This window comes from Toxorhynchites rutilus, chromosome 1 (assembly GCF_029784135.1).
Source record: "Toxorhynchites rutilus septentrionalis strain SRP chromosome 1, ASM2978413v1, whole genome shotgun sequence".
Lineage (NCBI taxonomy): Eukaryota > Metazoa > Arthropoda > Insecta > Diptera > Culicidae > Toxorhynchites > Toxorhynchites rutilus.
The window spans coordinates 64,815,807-64,837,364 of NC_073744.1; the positions used below are offsets into that span (position 1 = coordinate 64,815,807).

The 21,558-nt window shown below is 35.4% G+C and overlaps 1 protein-coding gene across 6 annotated transcripts in view; it reads left to right on the forward strand.

The window, feature by feature from the left end:
- Positions 1-211: 211 nt before the first annotated feature.
- Positions 212-21,558, forward strand: part of LOC129779636 (cystinosin homolog) — a 65,650-nt gene continuing 44,303 nt past the window's right edge. For 2 of the 6 annotated variants that reach the window (XM_055787261.1, XM_055787271.1), the window contains exon 1: positions 212-480. The gene's annotated coding sequence lies outside the window, so the exon portion shown is untranslated. Of the gene's footprint in view, positions 481-604; positions 802-14,435; positions 14,634-21,558 lie in introns of those variants that run through there. The other 4 variants (XM_055787246.1, XM_055787232.1, XM_055787224.1 and 1 more) reach the window with 4 other exon arrangements.

A 21,558-nucleotide genomic window follows, 5' to 3' on the forward strand; every position in this document is an offset into this window, starting at 1 on the left:
ATTAAAATAAACCTTAAATATGCTATCAAACTGTTCAGAATTAAGTTATGAATTTCAGTTTCCTCCGATATGATTGTGAAGATATTGAAAAAAATTACCTGGCATCCCTGATCTTAACTGTTATAATTGATTCGGAGTAAACAGCTGTCAATGACGCTTTGATAACGAGAATTACACCACTACTACCGGCATTGGGATTAAACAAAGGAATTCATTATTTACGTCTGCAGCCAAACAAAAATACGCCTCAACTGTTTACCGTTCAGTAGGGGTTCAGTGGGTATCGGCACGAAATACTCGGCGCGGGTTTATGGGGAAAATCTGTACTATTTAAAATAATTGATTGATCAATTGTTTCGGCTCATCCGCGATTACTTTTGCGGGAACAAGAGTAAAGTGATTCAACGATACGCATTAAATGCAGCAATACGTGATAGTGCTTGTGGTGTGTTAAGTCGAATATGTGCAAAGTTTGGGAAGGTATGCGATAAGCGAAAATTAATATATGCCGAATCAAGCTAGTTGTTTTTTTTCTCTATGCGATTAAATGCAAATTGGATCGATAATGCTGCATTTCTTTTCGCTCTTGTGCTAATGTTCGCAGAAAGAAATATGGATCGATGAATTATGACTGTCGGGAGTGAGAGAAAATATGAATAAACTCTAGAGTTCCCCGACGTATTCTCGCGATAAAAATGCAAAAAATGTTGTAAGTGTTTATTGAACGAGACTAGTGCAAAATATTATGGTTTGAAATTGAGATAAAATAGTTTTGGTTCAATGTGCTCCCGTGGCCGAGTGGTTAGTGTTTCACATGTTCATTATCATGTTCATACTCCTTCTTTTTCTTTGTTTTTAAGAGGCTTTAAACTTTGTAGTTCATTCGCCTCTAACATGTTCATATTCATTCTGGGTTCGGTTTTAATTCCCGTTCTGGGCGGGGATTTAGAATACATTTGACATAGAGATATCAACTAAGCACAGGAATTCGCCTATAATTGTAATTCGATTTTATTCGAATACAAACAGCGAAGATTGTAGAACAAGTAAATAATTTAACGAATAAAGTAGGTATGTTTTCTGGATTTTATTCACTTCTTACGCTATGTTCCAAACGCAACAAACTGAAACAAAGGAGAGGAGATGGCTTGAAAGATGTTGAACCCATTAACGGGTACCGGCATCTATATTGCCACCAACGATTTTATTTTTTTCTCTAATAAATTTTCACTTCTAAACCTTATGTGATAACTTGTTCTAATGTCTAGCAACATGCCTAATTTTCCAAAGCGCGAAAAATCAAAAAACTATTCATTTTGGAGCCATTTTTGTGTTATCAATTCCCAATTTAGAGCAGCAAGACCAAATTTACCGTAAAGTTATTGAAAAACAGTCATTTTGTTGAAGTTTTCAATACATATGAACTGTCTAGGACCTGTTGAGTCTGATCTTCAATGTTATTAGTTGTTATTGTTGGTTAGTTTCAAAAATCAAAATCTCAAATACAAAAACAACATTTTTACCATCAAGTGTTTTCTGCTAGACGGACAGATGGCATCTACATTGCCGCCAACATTTTGCACTAACCGGGCAGTGGCAACTATATTGCCACCATTTTTTTCAATGTTTTTGATTGTTTTGTGTATTGAAAAAAAAAATATTTTGTGTATTTTTGTCGTTGTATTGGAGTTTGCGTTGATTACATGCCTAGTTCTCAAGGCCCGTTAAAGGGTTAAAGGATTATATTTTTTTTTGTACTAAATTTATTTTCAAATGGCTCAGCAACATTAAGTAACAATGAGCCGAGTTAATGAATAGGAAAAAGCCTATTTGAGTAGAACAATTCCAATGTTCTTTCTCAAAAAGGCATAAAAACCCTATTATCTTTTCGTAAATTGTTACAATATGGATAATGACAAAATTCACAATAACATAATAATATATGCTTCTTGTTTAAGCTTCTTGTTACAGAGATGTCCATCTCCTAGGAACTTGCTATCTCCTTGGGACTGAGGAAGGGATGAAAATCTGCTCACTTTTCGAATTCTGAAGAAGAAAGTTGCAATAGAGAAAAGGAAACGCTAATAATAAAAATCAAAACAATAAAGGAAAACTAAACATATATATTCATATTTGAAAGTGTATGGATTTGAGAAAATCATAAATTAAAGAAATAGCATCAATATTACGAGTAGCCAGAACGTCGCGAATCGGAAAATTAAGTGGCATTCCCTTATTGCGAAAATTTTCTATTAAAGATAACCTGTCATTTTGAAACTCAGAACAAAAGCACACAATATGATCAATATCCTGATATCCTATACCACACACGCATAGGTTACTATCACTGATGTTAATTCGAAAAAGATGTGCATTCGAAGAATAATGGTTAGACATGAGTCTGCACACTACCCGTATAAAATCACGAGAAAAATTATACCCTTTAAACCATGGTTTGAGAGAAACCCTAGGAATGATAGAATATAGCCATCGGCCTTTATCACTACTATTCCAACTTGACTGCCAAGATACAAGTGCCCGTTCACGAGGAAAATGAAGATATTCATCGAAAGTAATAGGCCTATAGAATAAGTCTCTTTCCATAGCGCCCTTCTTAGCAAGAAAGTCTGCTTTCTCATTTCCTGGTATCGAACAATGAGACGGAATCCATACAAAAGTGATATTAAATGAACTAGTTATCAGAGCACTTAAAAGTTGATGGATTTCAGATAAGAAATACGACGCATATCTAGTTCTCACTGAACGGAGTACCTCTAAAGAGCTGAGACTATCAGAAAAAATAAAAAAGTGATCTGGGGCCAAGGTCTGAATATGGAGTAAGGCCATGTATATTGCAGCCAATTCTGCAACAAACACCGAACAAGGTAAACTAAGCCTACGGAAAGTGAAGAAGTTGATATTGAATATACCAAAGCCTGTGGATCCATTAAGACAAGATCCATCAGTAAAAAAAGATTTGGTTGGGTCAATATGTTTATACCTTGACAGGAATATCGCAGGTATAACTAAATGGCGGAGATCATCTGAAATATTATGCACATAATCCTTCATTGACAGGTCAATAGTAATAGAGGAATTGAACAAAATTGAAGGAATGATCTGGAAACCAGATAAAGTAGATGGACTTTCCAAAGTCATAAATTCATGATATAGAGACATTCGCCTAGATCGAAAGCCTGAGTTCAACATTTTTTCAAAGTTTGCTATCACCTTCGGATTAAGTGTTTCACACCGTATTAAAAAACGGAATGATAACTCGAAAAAACGTACCGAAAGAGGAAGTATACCAGCTAGAAATTCTAGGCTCATTGTATGTGTTGACTGCATACAACCTAGAGCAATACGCAAACAGCGATATTGAATCCTTTCCAGATGCAAAATATGGGAACAGGCAGCGGACCTGAAGCAAAAACTACCATACTCCATAACAGATAAAATGGTTGTTTTATACAACCTAATCAAATCCTCAGGATGAGCTCCCCACCAAGTTCCTGTTATGGATCGAAGAAAATTTATTCTTTTCTGACATTTTTGTTTCAAGTAGCCTATGTGTTTACCCCATGTTCCTTTGGAGTCAAACACAACACCTAAATACTTGAATGACATCCAGCGACGAATAGGTCTATCCAAAAGTTTAAGCTGTATTTGTGCAGTATTATGTTTTCTTGAGAATACAACCATCTCTGTCTTCTCAGTAGAAAATTCAATACCCAATCTACAGGCCCAATCAACCAAATTGTTAAGAGAATCTTGCAAAGGATTATGAAGATCGGTGCTGTCTTTGCCCATTACCGATACTACACAATCATCTGCAAACTGTCTCAAAGTACAATTTCCCGATAAACAAACATCAATATCATTTACATAGAAGTTGTAAAGAATTGGACTAAGACATGAGCCTTGAGGAAGACCCATGTAGCTAATGCGTAAAACTGACGAAGAACCATGAGAAAAACTCATATGTTTTTCACGCATTAGGTTAAACAGAAAACTATTTAATTTCTGGGAAAACCCATTTCGACGAAGTTTTTGAAAAAGAACTTCAATGGAAACAGAATCAAACGCACCTTTGATATCTAGGAACACTGATGCCATTTGTTGCTTACTACACAAGGCAAAGTCAACCTCTGATGAAAGAAGCGCAAGACAATCATTGGTTCCTTTGCCTCTACGAAACCCGAACTGCGAAGGCGAGAGAAGAATATTAGATTCAACCCAGCTGTCTAAACGATGGAGAATCATTTTTTTGCGAATGCAAGATAGCATTGCAATTGGTCTATAAGAATTATAATCAGACGCAGGTTTACCAGGTTTCAGAATAGCTATAACTTTAATTTGTCGCCACTCATGCGGAACAATATTCTGCTCAAGGAAAGCATTGAACAGTTTCAACAAACGTCTCTTCGCATTATCAGGTAGATTTTTCAACAAATTAAATTTGATCCTATCTGACCCTGGAGCCGTGTTGTTGCAAGAAAGAAGAGCAAGAGAAAAATCAGTCATACTGAACGGAGGCTCAACATCATCAGATGTCTCTAAGAAGGGAGAAGGTGCGGGGGCTGAGTCTGGACATATCTTCTTGGCAAAGTCAAAAATCCACCTTTCTGAATATTCAACTTCTTCATTTGAATGAGATGAATTTCTCATTTGTCTGGCAACTCTCCAAAGAGTGCTCAAGGAAGTCTCTCGTGAAAGCCCATTTACAAAATGACGGCAATAGCCTATCTTTTTAGCTTTAACCCTTTCACGACCACGGGGACGCCGATGTCCCAAGCAAAAATCATGGATTAATTAAATATTCACGTAACCATTGTAAATTATTTTTTTATTTTAATATTTCGGAATGTACCTTTTTATTATTTTTACTGGCAATACATAATAGCGACCATAGGGACATATTTGTGCCATAAATTTAACAAAAAAAAAGGTAAAAGTTTTTTGAATTTTTAGTATAAATTATGTTTTTAGGGTGCCTATTGATTCATAACATATAGCTAAATTGATTTAATAAGGTACCGTAACCTTATGGTCCTGAAAGGGTTAATGAAGCTTTTGAATTTACGCTCCAGATAAATGTAGTTATCATAACGTTCACGGGTGCCCAATTTTCGCCAATCCTTGAACGCATTCGATTTATCTTTATAGAGATTTGTACATTCTTGGTCCCACCATAGATTAGGAGGACGTCTACGAAACGAATTACCAGGAAAGCGCTTCGCCTGAGCATCAATAGCACTGTCAAGAATTAAACCAGTTAGAAAATTATATTCTTCTAGCGGGGGTAACTCATGAACTAATGCCACCGATTCTGAAATAATTGAAGAAAATCTCTTCCAATCAATGTTTCTAGATAAATCATGCTGAATATGTGTTGTTTCAGACGATTTTGAATTATTTGAAATGGAAATAGTGATTGGCAAATGATCACTTCCATGTGGATCTTGGATGACATTCCAATAACAATCTAAAGAAAAAGAGGAAGAACACAGGGACAAATCTAAGCAACTAGTGCGGCCTGAAGATGGAGCAATTCTTGTTACATCACCTGTATTCAAAATTGCCATGTTGAAGTCCTCACAAAGATCATAAATCAAATTGGCCCTTCGATCATCAAAAGACTCACCCCATCCAATTCCATGAGAGTTGAAATCTCCCAAAATAAGATTAGGTTGCGGTAAAAGTTCAACAATATTCACAAGATTTCTATAATTAAGCATAGTTCTTGGAGGAATATAAATAGAAGCAATGCATAAATCTTTACCCTTGATACGTGCCTGACACGCAATAATTTCAATTCCTGTGACTAAAGGCAGGGGAATCCTGTAAAATGGGTAGCATTTTCTAATACCTATGAGAACTCCTCCATAGGAATCATTGCGGTCTAAACGGATAATATTGAAATCATGGATGTTTAACACATTGTCCGAACGAAGCCATGTCTCAGAAAGAGCAAACGCATCACAATTAAAAAAATGGAGCATTTGCTTGAAAGAATCAAGTTTAGGAATGATACTTCTACAATTCCACTGCAAAATAGAGGATTTTCCTGGCTCATCCAATAAATTAGATATTGAAATTAATGATCGAGAGGAGGGGCCATTTTGAAGTCATTTGTTTAGCTATCTGGCTAATAGAAGGAAGCCAAGCAAAAATTAAACCTTTCATTGAATCTGATATTCCGAAAAAAATCAAGAATCCATTGAATAATTGATGAAAAGGATATACCTCCTGAAAAAGATGAGGATTCAGGAACCGATTGAGAAGTAAATTGAGAATGGCTTGACAATTCAGGGAATTGAACATCATAATTTGAAGATCTCCAATCAGGAGGGTTATTCTTGGGTGGAGCAGAATAATTAGAAGATTCTGGATTATTAGAGATCAATCCTCTTTTTTTAGATGGCTTAGATGAAGAAGCAATTTTTCTCTTCCTGACTCTTCCTGTGATTACTGGATCAAATTGAGAATCCGAATCATCATCCTCTGATAAAACAGAGAAAGGATTTTCTGAAGCCTCGGGTACCTGAGGTGAAGCTGCCTTGAGCATATCAGCGAAGGATCGATTAGAACGATCCTTAAGTGATTGCTTGAGTTTCATCGAACGTAATTTGTATTTCGGACAATCCTTAATTGTATGAGGAACATCTCCACAAAAAATACATTTATCAACATCTTTGTTACAAGTGACTTCGTCATGGTCGTCTCCACATTTTGAGCATTTCGTTTTATTACAACAGTAGGTTTTAGTGTGACCTAACTGATTGCAATTTAAGCAAGTCATTATTTTAGGAATATATAACCGAACTGGAAGACGAAGTTTGTCAATAAGCACATAATTTGGAAGTGCTGTGCCTTCGAAGGAAATTCTAAAAGAGCCAGAAGGATAATACTTTTTTTCTGTACCCTCAGATTTCAAAGAGTTCAGAGATCTCACCTCCAAAACTTTAGCATGTGGAATATTTGCATTGTGGAAGATACCCTTAGCTTTTACAAAATCTTGAAGTTGAAGAGATTTTTCCGTAACTACACCATCGAATTCAACAATGTGAGCCGGAATATAAACTCTATATTCATTAGTGAACAAAGAATTTTTCACTATCGCGTTAGCGTCTTTGTAATTTGAGAGCACAACACGAAGTTTATCTTTATTGACTTTCGTCATTTCTAAGACACCTGAGTAGTTAGACGTCAGGTCTTTGCAAATTTGAGATACTCTTAGAGGTTTCCCTTTCGGACGGAAAAATACCACCCAACGGTTTTTCGATGATGCCGGGGCGTTCTGGTATTGTCTAATACGTGGAAGTTGAGCAGAATTAGGCAGAGATTGTGTCGAAGAGTGAGGAACAGAGTCACTATTTGGCACAGACGAAGAGTTTGACTGGGATTGTTTTTGTTTTTTTCCTGAAGAAACCGTAAAATCATCTGGAGGAGGGTCTAAGACCCTCATTTCAGCATCGGAGGGTTCATTACCCTCCATTTTCAAAAAAAAAGAGTCGAAAGAGTCGTAAAAATGAGAGAGAAGATTCTTTAGAACACGTAAATATTAAATGATAAAATTAAAAAAAAAATAATAATAATAAAATGAAATATGTGTATGTATATGTATATGTATATGTATACGTATGCGTGAAAGAAAAATAAAACGAAAACTTATCTTAAATGTATCTAGATGAATGATAGAGAACTTCTAAAATCCTTGAAGCGGGTCCAATGGCAACTTCACACTCAAAAAAAAACTTGAAAAAATATTCCGACTTCAAGAAAATTCCTTTCTTTCAGTATATCGTCCCGGCTTCTTTCGAAATACCGTCAAAAATAGTCTTGAATATAACTGAAAATCACAGAAAAAAAGGAACGGAAAATACGTTTTTATTCGTGATGATTTGAAATATACGTCACCTTATTCCCAAGGCTTGCTGCTATATCAAGGATTATATGTTGATAGAGATTCTGTTGGAATGTTTATTGCCGAACAAACGTACCGATTTTGATTGTTCCGTCTTTTTATCAATTTGTACCGTATTTTGAGTGTACAAAAAAATCTTATATTCTCTTATATTCCAATACCATTATCCTCAATAATTTTATTCGAATGAACATCTGATGAATGAATGGAATTTAAATTTTTGTATTCGCAGGAATCTCACACAATTGTCTTCAACATGCAATCGATATTGGAAGCTCCGTTATAAAACTTTATAAATATCATATTTACACCCAGGTTTTTTTTACGCGGAGGATACGTACCTCGTAAAAAATCCGCGTTAATTGGAAAATATGCGTAAAAAACCACGTTAATTGGGAAATCTACGTAAAAAAAAACCTGGGTGATTCATTTAGAAAAATTGAAGAGTTTTTATGATTTCGTTGAGCAAGATAAAACACGATTCCTTTCTCTTGGACCTTCTATCTAGAGGATTCTTAGTATTTTTGGAAGAGTGCACTCTTATTTTCGTTCACATGAAGAGACGATGTATTTGTCACTGATATTACTGTTATTTTTTATGACCTTATTAGAATTCTTATCAGCGTCAAATCATCTTCAACTCGATTATCCCCAAGGTTCCAAGCTTCAAACCATGGTTCAAAAGTCTTCAACATAAAAGGAAAAAAATATATCTGATTAGTGAGGAGCAAAATGGTCTTGGAAGTTCAGTTGATTCAGATGAACACAGTAAACGAAATCTGTGAATAATTTTACGATACTGCGTTGTAGTATAGTAAAAAATTAAAAGTTAGTCTAGTAAACACAAAACAGTATAAATGGATTTTATTAAAGTCCATTCCTAGCAGACCATTCAACGTGGAAACATGTTGTTTAATGAGTTCACAACAACTAAAATGGTGGAACTAATAATCCTTGCCAGTTGTAAATCGTTGGGTGCAAATATTATGAGAAGTGCAACATGGATTTCTGTAGTGTAACTTAGTTTACTTATTATATTTTATGTGTGCCTAGTAGTACCGCATCAGTTGGGATGATTTTTCCATTATAAATGTGCGCAACAGAAAAGTCACGACTCAATATTGAAATCATAAATAATTGTCAAATAGAACTTTTATTTGGATTGTGACAAAATTTATGAGAAAATTCATAATTATCATAATTATTCATAATTATCTAAATATTCTTTCCTGGTAGAGAACAAAGCAGGTACATATACAGCCATTCCAGGCCAAAGCGTTATAGCGCTTCTCAGATATTCTTCAAAATTGGTTGTTTTGTTCCTTATCGCATAATATTAGGCCCGTTTTTTTTTCATTAGGTTGGTCCGAAAAATCAATTTTCCCAATTTTATCCCAAAAACTTCAGGTCGGTTTGGCATAGAATGACTGTAAAAAAATGTTTAATTGTTTGGTTTTATTCTCGACTTCATTCACTCAATGAAATGAAAAAAATGGGGTTTGCTTTTTTTTTGCTTACGTGTCCCGTTTTTAGTCCGGAACTATTTGGTCACCCTAGTTATTGTCCAACTATTGCGTGCTCAATACACGTCTCTATCATGTAGAGACTGCTATTATTAAATTATGTGAACGAATATCATTATATTGATATTGAGTACCGTTTTGTTTCAAATTCCGAAAACTTAAGCTTTGTTGGTCATTAAACAGTGTCAAAATGGTACTATTTCGCGAAATTAATTTGAGTTTAGAGCCTTTGAAAATCCATTCCCACTCTCGAACAAAGATTAATTTTGTTAGCGCAAACATCAAATGGACTAAAAACGCTTATCACTTAACCCTCCTGTACTCGCGTGCAAAATAATAACACGTATACTCGCGCACGGTGTTACAGACCGAAAATTGAACTTCTCTGTAATGTTGCCATTGTGTATTTTTAAGGCTTTATTGGCATTTATTTGAAGAAGAGGGTATTATTTAATGAAAAAACTTCAAAAAACATGTTTTCTTCGTCTTTATTATGTTTTAATAGTCATCTAATTCAGCCTCCGCAAAACAGAGTAATTATTGATACTCTAACACAAATAACGAAATTCGAATTTTTCTCTGCTATTAATTAAAAGTAAGCAACTGAATATAATTCATGGAAGTATAAAGAGCTATAATATAACATAAAAACGTATTATAATCGATTAATACGGTTTCATTGCAGTTAGAATCAGAACATAGCATAACTGCATGCCCGAAACAAACATATTTTTTACATTTCATGCAGTTGTTGCGTGTTTTTCGGGTCCTCTATCGAAAGCCACCGATTAGTTTATAGTTTACTGTTTACAATTCTTCCACAAGTGAAATTATTTCACAAGTGTGTATATGTATGACCATCATATTTAGCGAATAACTATACGAAAGTCAAATATTTATATTTTGTTTTTGAACGTATGAATCCAACGACGAAAGGTAATATATGGATCCGTTTAATCCAGTTATAAAAGGGACTGAAATCAAATAAGAATAGTCCGGTGATGATCTTATGCATTATATTCAATAAAAATTCCACGCCACTAACATTTCATTGAACAATATTCTAGAATATGAGAAAGGCACTTGTCCAAAAAAGTTACTCCTATACTCGCGTCGGTGTGTCAGACCGAAAGTGTTAAAAATGTGGCACACGTTCCCATTGTACCAACACATGCGATACGCTAAACGATGACGAACAACGAATAACGAAGCTAGAGAGAATCGCAAAGTCGTAGGGTTGATATTTTCTGAGAAATGAACGAATTATTGATTTCTCGGTCTGACAGACCAATGCGCGAGTATAGGAGTGTTAATTGTAGAAAATGTGGGAATTCAATTTTCCGAATTTTCCTATTTTCTTTCAGAGTTTTCGGAAAGTTTTCAATTGTCATGATTGGTTGGAATATGTGTAATATTTTCATAAAACCCTCCTCCTTCCAAAGAAGAGAGGGGTGTCAAACAATCATAGAAACATTTTTTGTATTACAGCAATTCCAAATGAAATCGTCCAAAAATGCAGATTTTAAAAACTTGTATTTTTGATTCCAATGAAAGTGTGTATTCCATTTGGGTTGGAGGAAATATGAGTTTTTTACACCAATTGGGAATTTGTTGGCACAAGCGTAACTTTTGAAAAGGACGCATCGATTTGAGTAAAAGAAATCTTTGATAATTTATATCTCAAAAACTATGAGTCGTACCGAAATAGTGTCTTAGAAATAGTTATAGAGTATTGATGGTGGAATATGAAAAAATGTACACTGAGAAAAAAAATTAGTACTCTTTTTTTTATTTACAAAATAAAAATTCAATTTGCAATATCCAAAATACATATTTTTTATTTTTTTTTAAATTTTTTCATACAAAATAGAAGTCATGCAGAAAATTTAAAAAATGGGCCCAAGATGGTAAAACTATTTTTGACGAAATTTGTGGAACATCGAATTTTTAGGAATTTTCGAAACATCGAATTTTTGTATGTTAACAATCATTTTTAGCCACAAATTATGAATCCTGATGTGATTTAAAACAAAAAAGGTAAAAAAGGTCAATCTCCTTCTAAGTGTAGCCATTCTCGAAATATTTAAAAAATATTTCTAATTTATTGTCTTTTTTATAGTAAATAATCCCTTCTAATATGTTTGTCGTGTTATACCGTCATGTTCATGAAATTTTATGAATTTGCTTATAATTTCCAACAACTTTTCCAAATACCTCATCATGGTTCATTTTTTGACTCAAGCGTAACTTTTGAAAAGGGCGTATCGATTTGAGTAAGAGAAATCTTTGATAATTTGAATCTAAAAAAATATGAGTCGTACCGAAATAGTGTGTTAGAAAGAGTTATAGGGTATTGTTGGCTTAATCTGAAAAAATTATACACTGAGAAGAAAAATTAGTACTCTTTTTTTATTTACAAAATAAAAATCTTAATTTGCGATATAAAAAAAAAATGTATTTTTTTATATTTTTTTATATTTTTTCATATAAAATAGAAGTCATGTAGAAAATTTTGATGTTATTTAAAACAAAAAAGGTTATTATCAATCTCCTTCTAAATGCAGCATTCTCGAGATATTTAAAAAAGTATTTGTCATTTATTGTCTTTTTAATAGTAAAAAGGCCCTTTAAATATGTTTGTCGTGTTATACCAACATGTTCATGAGATTTTATGAATTCGCCTATAATTTCCAACAACTTTTCCAAACACATCGTTATGGTAAAGACATATGTTTAGGAGTTACGTTACGAAACATTCGAAGACATGTGGGTTAATACAAAACGTAGCGAAACTTAAATTTTTTTTATCTTAATACAAACTTCAATCAATCAAAAAAATTGTTGGAAATTATAAGAAAATTCATAAAATTTCATGAACATGACGGTATAACACGACAAACATATTAAAAGAGATTATTTACTATAAAAAAGATTATAAATTAAAAATATTTTTTTAAATATCTCGAGAATGGTTGCATTTAGAATGAGATTGATAATAACCTTTTTTGTTTCAAATCACATCAGAATTCATAATTTGTGGCTAAGAATGATTGCTAACATACAAAAATTCGAAGTTTCGAAAACTCCTAAAAATTCGATGTTCCACAAATTTTGTCAAAAATAGTTTTACCATCTTGGGCCCATTTTTAAAATTTTCTACATGACTTCTATTTTATATGAGAAAATCGAAAAAAATAAAAAAAAATACATATTTCTTGATATTGCAAATTAAAATTTTATTTTGTAAATAAAAAAAAGATATTTTTCTTCTCAGTGTATATTTTTTTTCAAATTAAGCAAACAATACCCTATAACTCTTTCTAACACACTATTTCGGTACGACTCATATTTTTTGAGATCTAAATTATCAAAGATTTCTCTTACTCAAATCGATACACCCTTTCAAAAGTTACGCATGAGTCAAAAAATCCCCAATTGCTGTGGAAATTTAAAACTTTATTATGAATTTAAAACAAATCATTTTTGGAAAATTGCAAAAAATTGATTTTCCGGACCATCGGTTAATTTTGAAAAATAATAACTTAAAATAGAAAAAGAACACATATCTGATTTTTGGATATGTTATGCCAAAAAAAACCTCAGCTTAAAAGGAAAACATTGAAAAATTTAGCGCCCTTGGACCCAAGACCATGCGAACTTTTAAAATGAAAATTAAATGCCATCAATAATTACGAAAACAAAATCCATTTTTTTTTGCTGGTATGGTATTTATTTCAAATAGAGCTAATTGGCTTGAATTTGATATGTCGATAATCTGGATCGTTTCAGTAGCTCAAAAGTGTTTAAAAAGTCATTCAAGAATTAAAATCAAAAATCACTCTGAAATGGAAAAAAGTCACTTTAACAAAAAATATATATATAAAAAATACGGGTCTAATAGTTTGAGATAAAGAACAAAACTACCACTTTTCACGAAAATCTGAGAACCACTATATCGGTTTGGCATGGAATGGCTGAGTTTATATATTTATGTATGTTTGCTAACGTAGACGTTTCACCCATTTTACTATAGTTGTCGTGTCCGATATATCGTATCTACTCAGCATCGTGAGTATCTTCTCATCTTTCCACACGAATAATCTTTTGTTTATACAGAGTACCATTGTCTCTCATCTATTTAGGCTCTATATCAACTCGTGAACTGATTCATTCGACATTAGGTTTCAATTAAAAAAAGAGTGTAAACTAATACATGGTTGAGTAAAGTATAAGATTGGTATGATTCATTGCTTTGGTGGCTGAGAGCAGACAAACAAAAAAAAATATCATGACAATATTTATATTTTTTCCAGCATCATTATTTTGAATCAAATGCTTGCATTTTTCGGGGAAGTTTTTTTCTTTAAAAACGGAGCATTCGTGGCAGCCAAAACAAACATATTTCCATAACAATATACTCAGCGCTCGGTTCGAGAAAGACTGACACAATATAAGGTTGTTTTTCCTTGTCCAAAATCCAAAACAACTGGTGGTTTGTCGAATACTTTCGCTATCGTCATGTAGCGGTGTATTACTCCGCCCCTAGTATAAATACATTCCTCACGCGTGCTCTGTAATTCACGTCGTTTAAAATTTTTATCTAATTCACATGAAATGGCCTTCCATGTCGTTTGTCAAGTTATGATTCATTTACTGCGAACAATTTGTAGCTCACGAGACCGCAAAGTGTAAACTATTATTTGCTCAGTCATGCTAACTTGCCAATCTGAATCTTTCTATCACTCGCAATTTGCATCATTCTCGTGCGATTATTCCGAGATCCGCTGATTGATGTACAAAAACTCGTGAGTGAATCGATGTCGCATAGTCGAGGAACTATTTTTAACCATCGTTTAACATAATGACCCAGCAGTATTCTACGCTGCGGCTGCGCGCCACACATCATTTACCAGCCCCCCAAAACTAATCAACGAGTTAAATGAACTGCGAACGCGGGACAATTAGTTTAATCGAGCCGCGCGTTGTGGCCATCTTCGCCGCCGGGAAACGCGCCGGCCGGCTTGCTTGCCGGCTGCCAATGGTTTGAATTGGTGGTTGTGTACGAAATTCTTGGAAGCCGCTGCCGCGCAACTGAAGAAACAGAAGAAACAAGTGAATGAAATGCTGTGTTTCGATAGTCGTCTTTTTTTTTGGTAGTAATTTTAGGGCCTTCATGGAGGATGGTAAGTACAACACTTGCTTTTTATTGTGAAAAATCTCAAAACGATACAATAACAAAAAAAAAACGTGTGTAGAACAAGTTGGACAGAGAGCGCGCGCAGCAGGAAACGATGAATACGCTAATCAGCACTCACAGGAGATAAAAGATACCACCACAATTGATGACATGAGTGCATGAAGAGCAATTGTTACATCAGATGATTTTTTGTCGTGGTTTCGCTGGGTGTGAAGACTACGGGGTCTATGATCTCTCGATGGGCGGTAGCCAATATTGGCCGTTTATCTACTAGGCGTATGTTGTTTTGCTCTTCACATCGCATCAGCGTTTCGTTGTCTCGTGACTATTTTGTACGAATCGGTTATTTAATCATGTGCAAAAAAGTAAAACAAGATAAATTTTGGGTGATGCAATAATGTGTGAATGCTCTGTCAGTTCCGAGGTCAGATACTGTAGGCGATCGTGAGGAGCGTTATACGGCGCTTGGTACTAGGTTTCTGGCGAATCAGACAGTCAATGACCGTAGTTCATTAGTAATGATAAACGTTGGTAATTGTTGTATGAAATATAATCGAACATGTATGCTTGTTTGAAGTTAAAGGGCGCATGAAACAAAAAAATATATAGGAGGTTGTGTCCAAGACACGACCGCATTGTTGACGTAGAACTACGCTGTAGTTTAATTTAAGTCGCTTGTTTATAACTGCGAATACTATTTTATAATGCTACGAAATTTCAAAAATAACTATTCTACCAGTTTGGTCGCCCTGAAATATTTTTTTCTTGTAGAATCATTTGACGATTATTGTTTGATAATTCATTCCTGTCCTCACAGAACAATACATGCTCGGGATAAACGCAGTTATCATCCTTAGTGGAAAAAGTTTTGCTACTGACAAGCGAAACCAAGTCACATACATAATTCCAGAACGACATTTACTTTCTTGGTGACTAAATAAACGAAATAAACTCTTTCTGTTAATCTCAACAACCTCGAAAAGAATAGCACCGCTTCATTATTATCAAGATTAGCGCAAATGCAATCCTAGTTGAAGGGAGTTTTGCAACTGGCACGCGAACCCAAATAAATCAATAACTTATTATAACTTATTGAATAACTTGATATTACCAAATAATTTTTTGGTGCACAACCTTAACACCTGCTTCACCATAGCGTCAGTTCATTGCATTGATGCAATGTCAAAGGCACCAACGAAGCATTTATGATGACGGAAAACAGACAATGTCAACTGCTTGGAAAAAGGCTGAGCGCAAATATTTCCCTCCCGCTATTTCCTTTCCTTGTCGCCACGTTCGGATCGACATGTTCACCCACAACAGCGCAATATGTTAAAACGCACGCACGTACACACACAAATATCCATACATCGATGGCTTGAAGCAATGAAATATGCACTCACTTATCTCCGTTTTGCGCTCTTCTCAACAGAAGTTCTTTTTTAATATTGCCGGTCTAGATCAGCTTAGCTGTCATCCTTTGCGGAGAGAGTTTTGCTACCGTCATGCGAAACCAAATCACAGATAAAATTCCAGAACAATTATTTTCGTGGTGAGCTGACGATAGCCTAGTTTGATTATTCCCCACACATTTGTGTAGCTCAGAACCTTAATGCAATGGCGTCAGTCTGATGCAATTATTGCAATGCTATAGACATCAGAGAGTCAGTAATTTGGTCGCGTCCACAGCTCAATCCGAAACTAAGACATGTGAGACTTTCAACTTCTTCAGTTCATTCCTCTCTAACTTCAAAAAGGCTCTTGGAAAACTTTACTTCTTCCTCGTATTACTCCTCCACTCCAGCTCGCTCGTCCAGCAACGATGTTGTTCAGTCGGTGTCCTCACCAAGAATGAAAGTTTGCCTCAGCGAGATCCACTGTTTATACTCTAGGACAATATTCCCCTTCGTTCTTCTTCTTTTCCTTTGTTCACGGAGACTTTGAGTCTTACGATTTCCCCTTCGTTGCTCGTTATTGACAGCTCTGTTCGGGAAAGCACACAAATGGTCAGAACAAATGTATGGGAAAATGGAAACGCTTATATTTTTCATGAATTTTAACCATTTACATACCATGCGATTGTAATGTATAGTATATCAAACAAATCTTAGGGAATTTCCGATTGGTATGGTATATAAATGCCAAAATCCGTACCCGGCAAAAATAGTTATTAACGTTAATTTTATTTCATAAAAACGTAACCTGTTTTCTGATTTGGCACCCTTAATGAAAGACGTAGTTTTACGTCAAAAAAAAGGTGCCAAAAGTCTTTAAATTGCATGAAACGTCGAGGTTTACTGTCATCTCGAAAAAATTTTTTTGTCAAGAATCGACTCACTGGAACTTAGTCTTTTTTCGGAATACGAGGTAAAACGTATGGTTTCGGACAGCTATACACAACCAGCGGCCCGGCGAGCTCTTCTGGTTGGCCCATCTGATGTTATTCTATTTTAAACAATTCTGTATGTGTAACAAAAACGAAGATCTAAGATATTAATGCCTTTTTTTAATGTTGACATAAGACTACGTCTTTTAGTAATGGTGACAAATCAGATAAGAGGGCACGTTTTTGAGCAATGGAAATATAAGATGCAGTGTTCCTTCTACGGACATTGTAGATAGAGGAAATATTGCAATTCGAGTTCCATCCGTTTTCAATTCATTGAGTATGAACTAGCTATTTGCGATTTCGCAGCATTTACGATCTCAAGATCTCAAAAAAAGCAATATGAAAGAGGAATCCCCGCTGTATGCACTCTCGAAGCATTACTTCTACTACTCAAGGTTTATCGTGAGTGCAAGCCACAAACGATTAATCCCCTCCCATAGAGCGGATGATGAGTTCTTGATCGGAAAGTGTACAAGAGACGATCAACTGAAATCTTACGACACTCGTCGAGGGATTTTTAATTCTCTATTGCACCGCAGTGAGTGGCGTGTCGATTTTATTTTGCTGTCGTCTCCCGCCCGAGAAACAGCGGACGGGTAATGGATGCAATTGATTTATTTTATTACATTTCTCTTCAAATATTTTTTCTAATAATAATTCAATCAGTGATTTCACGAAACACTTTTCGAATTCAATGGAATTTAAGATCCTCTTTTATTTTGTAGATAAAACGGATCACATATTTGATTAATTCAATTCTGTGTGGTTACGTTTTTCGTTGCAAATAAATGTGATGAATTAGTATAAACATATGTTATTCATATATCGTGGACTTCCGACATATGTGGCAGTAGATTTATTGAACGAACAATGTTTTTTTTTCATATCCCTTCAAACTTGTTGCATCTCTTGAGTGTACATACTACTTTGTCCGCAGATTTGTTTGGTTGAATCTTGTTAATTTCAGGTATTCAATCTCCATATTGTCGAAAAAATACTGTTGGAACAATCGGTATCGCAGTAAATGATTATCAACATCCTACCTAATCATCAAACGGTATGCGAAGAATTTAAGTGAACTGACGGCATTGGAAAATATGCTTTGTGAGGACCACACAATTATTACCAGAGCGGATAAAGGTCCGAATGGAAGTCATGGACATCAATTTAATGTTCCCAAGATAAATTTATCTTTTGAAGGTCGTTAACCTTTCTAAAGATGATCAGATGGAATATATTCCAAGGTCGTCTGGTATAACCGAACCAACACCTTATGATCGTGATGTTGTTTTTGCTATTGTTTTGATGTTTCATAACACGGCACTCCATTGATTATTCGCCGAAAATGGATAAAAAATATCCTTGAGGTTAGCCTACAGTTTTAGTAGCAGTGCAATTAGAGACGCCGGTTAATCGTTCGATTAATTCAAATAATCGAATATCTGAAGTTATAATCGATTAATTTTGTATCGAATAATTTGAAATCAAAATATGAATACATCGAATAATTGTCTCTGTAATCGCGATTAATAAAAGAAGGAATTTTTCTCAAGGTTAATGCATTTTTAGGCTGAGAAATAGACTACATAATTTTTGTTATCTAACATTTTTTATCCAACCATCTAACATCGACAACCCGATAGACCACGCGACCAGAATGACAACGTGATACGTGATTATTTTAAGAAATAAATATTCGTTCGATCAATCGAATATTGAAAGACAATTATTCGAATGACGATCTAGTTTCAGTCTAGCAATGCTTTGGTCAACTCAGAGTTATCAAGAGAAAATCATTTGGTTATGATGGGAGAGGATTAATAGTTAGTCGCAGTATGCACAGATTGCGATCTGTGCAGTTTGCGATTAATCGTAGATCGCATCATGCTTCCTTGTTTTCCATCCTTGTTTATGAGTGATGTTTTTTGCTATTGACCCAACAATTTTTTATCATGGCTCAAAGAATGCATTGAAAGCAAGCTATTAAAACCACAAAAATCTAAAAAATATGCTTGAAAGTTCATCGTAGTCAATATTGGTTATCGGTTGATGAATGAGGCCGGTTGGCCGTGAAGGCACCTGGTCAACCTCAGTTCTATTCTGCTAGCGTATTGAATGGAGGTGAAAAATATTTTGTTCTGTCTCAGAACGCATTCTGAATATATACGCGAAGTAAGCATAGTGCAGAGCTTGCACTGATGGGCAATAGTAAAACAGACGGAAAATATTAAATGGGACTTACCGCGTGGATTTTCATACCGATATGTGGAGATCGGATGTGTATGATTGAATCACACGTACGAGTCGTTTATTTTATGCGTTATTGAATACATAACGGTGGTGGGAGAACATGAGAAGAATTTTCGCCACATTCGAAATTTCGAAGGACACAAATATTGTGCATTGTTCTTGTGAGAACCAAAATGAATCATGAATCATCCATCTCCAACTGCGTTTACAAAATTACGCAAACGAGTCCTTTCGGGGCCACCAAAACATCCGGCTAAAGAATTATTTTTAAAATTTCGATTCATTCTAAAATAATATCCGTAGTATTAAAAAGCGAATATATTTTTAAATGCTGCAAGAAAAGCTTCTGTGAACTTGGGAGCGTTTTAGGTTTTTTTGGTGTAATGATGATGATGTTTTGAACTATAGAGGTTTTCTCAGATTCTCAGAGTTTCTCAGTTCTTTCTACTATGTTAAATACTCGGCCTTAAGAAAGACCATTTGGAAAACCTCGCTACCACTGGCAGCTGGTCGCTAACAGGATGACTGATGATTCGTGAATTACTTATTGGTGACATATTCCGATCGATCGTTTTAATTTTCGTGAATTCGAGCATTACTTTGTTTTTAATTTCTGTATTATAGTGACTTTCAACACATTTGGCTGGTTCGTCACTTTTGCCTTCCATTTCGGAAGAATGTCGGGAGTGAGAATTGAACTGGTGACCCTTAGCGTGAGAGGTATGGATGTTACCGCTACGCCAGATCGCCTCCAAGAACGAGCATTATATTCGGGTTAGACGTAGGAGGGCACGAGGCGCCAAATAGCAATGTATTTCAAGTTGATGTGAGGAAGGTATTTTTCGGCGGTGAGAGGTGTGTTCTTCGGTGAAAATTCGTTCCGCAACGCATGCCCACCACACATCCGGTTTGGTATGGTATTCGAATTTTCTGTTGTTCTGATTATTCTTGGAGTGTTGAAAATGAAATGTTACTAATAAATACTGAAAAACTATTTGGATATTTAGTAAGTTCAGTGTTCCAGTACCGCTGTAGACAGCGAGCAATCAACATATCATGTTAGTTCTGAGAGTCTTCCGGCCACAGCTGCAGATTCCTTATCAGATCTTCAGCATACCGGTAAACTTGAGTTTGAGTACACTGTACAATTTGTAATGGCTCTCCGTGATTGACCTGAACCAGCGAAATTGCACAAAGAACACACCGAATGACGCCTGGAAGTGTCAAATCATTCTCATTGCACAAGTTTCGGTGATTCGAACTTTAAACAGTCAATAACGAAACCGGCCACGTCCTTACAGTCACCAGGGGAAGGGAAGAAATGTTAGTATGATATTCGCCACCCGAAGGCCAGAAGGGTCGCCTCTATAGCGTGGCTCCCTAGCGATGGTCATGGAAGGAATAGTTGTTAGTGGGGAGAGGATTCACTGAGTTAAGTGATGTAATTATGTCGTAACGGCGGAGAGTCATCTTTGGGAATCCTGCGAAGGTAACGGAAAGAATTTCTCTAAAACCAATCTAATCAGCGATATATTCCTTTATTTGTCGCGTATACTCTAAATCGAACTCCAATCGTAATGGCGGATAGTTATCGTTAGGAAACTTGAGAAGGTAACCTTCAGAACACCTCTAAAATCAATCGTATAGGCGATATGTTCTGTTATTATGCGACGTACGCTTTATATAACTCCAACCATAATGCCGGAGAGTTATTTTTGAGGAATCCTGAGGAGGTAACCGAGATAACTTCTCTCAAATCAATCGGAAAGTTGATACAGTAGCGTCCTGTCCGTCTGCTCAAACTGTTCACAAGACAGGCAGACAATTGTAAAAAATATATTTTTCCTATTATTTTACATATGGAGAATTATCGAAGGTAATTTAACTGTAATTTCTATACTATCCCGAATATCCTTAATTCCTTCTCTGCTTGGATCAGACAACTTCACCGTGAACAACCACCCCACACAACCCGTACGCAAAACAACACAACACTACGAAATAAGCAGTAATGACTACCGGGTTCAAGCATTTCATCTGAACCCGCAGTTATTCAAACACTCCTCTACAGCTCCAATCGCGACAGGGCTGACGCAGTCAGCTATGTATGAAGCGATCACTACTACTAATGTGCTGCCTTGCGTGAAAATGACATTTGAGATGCAATGTTTTCTGCTGAACGAAGCCGATGAAAACGATAGAAAACACACACCATGATTGAACAGGTAGCTCGCTTGGTCACTCGTCGCCTCTGAGTTGATATATTCTATGA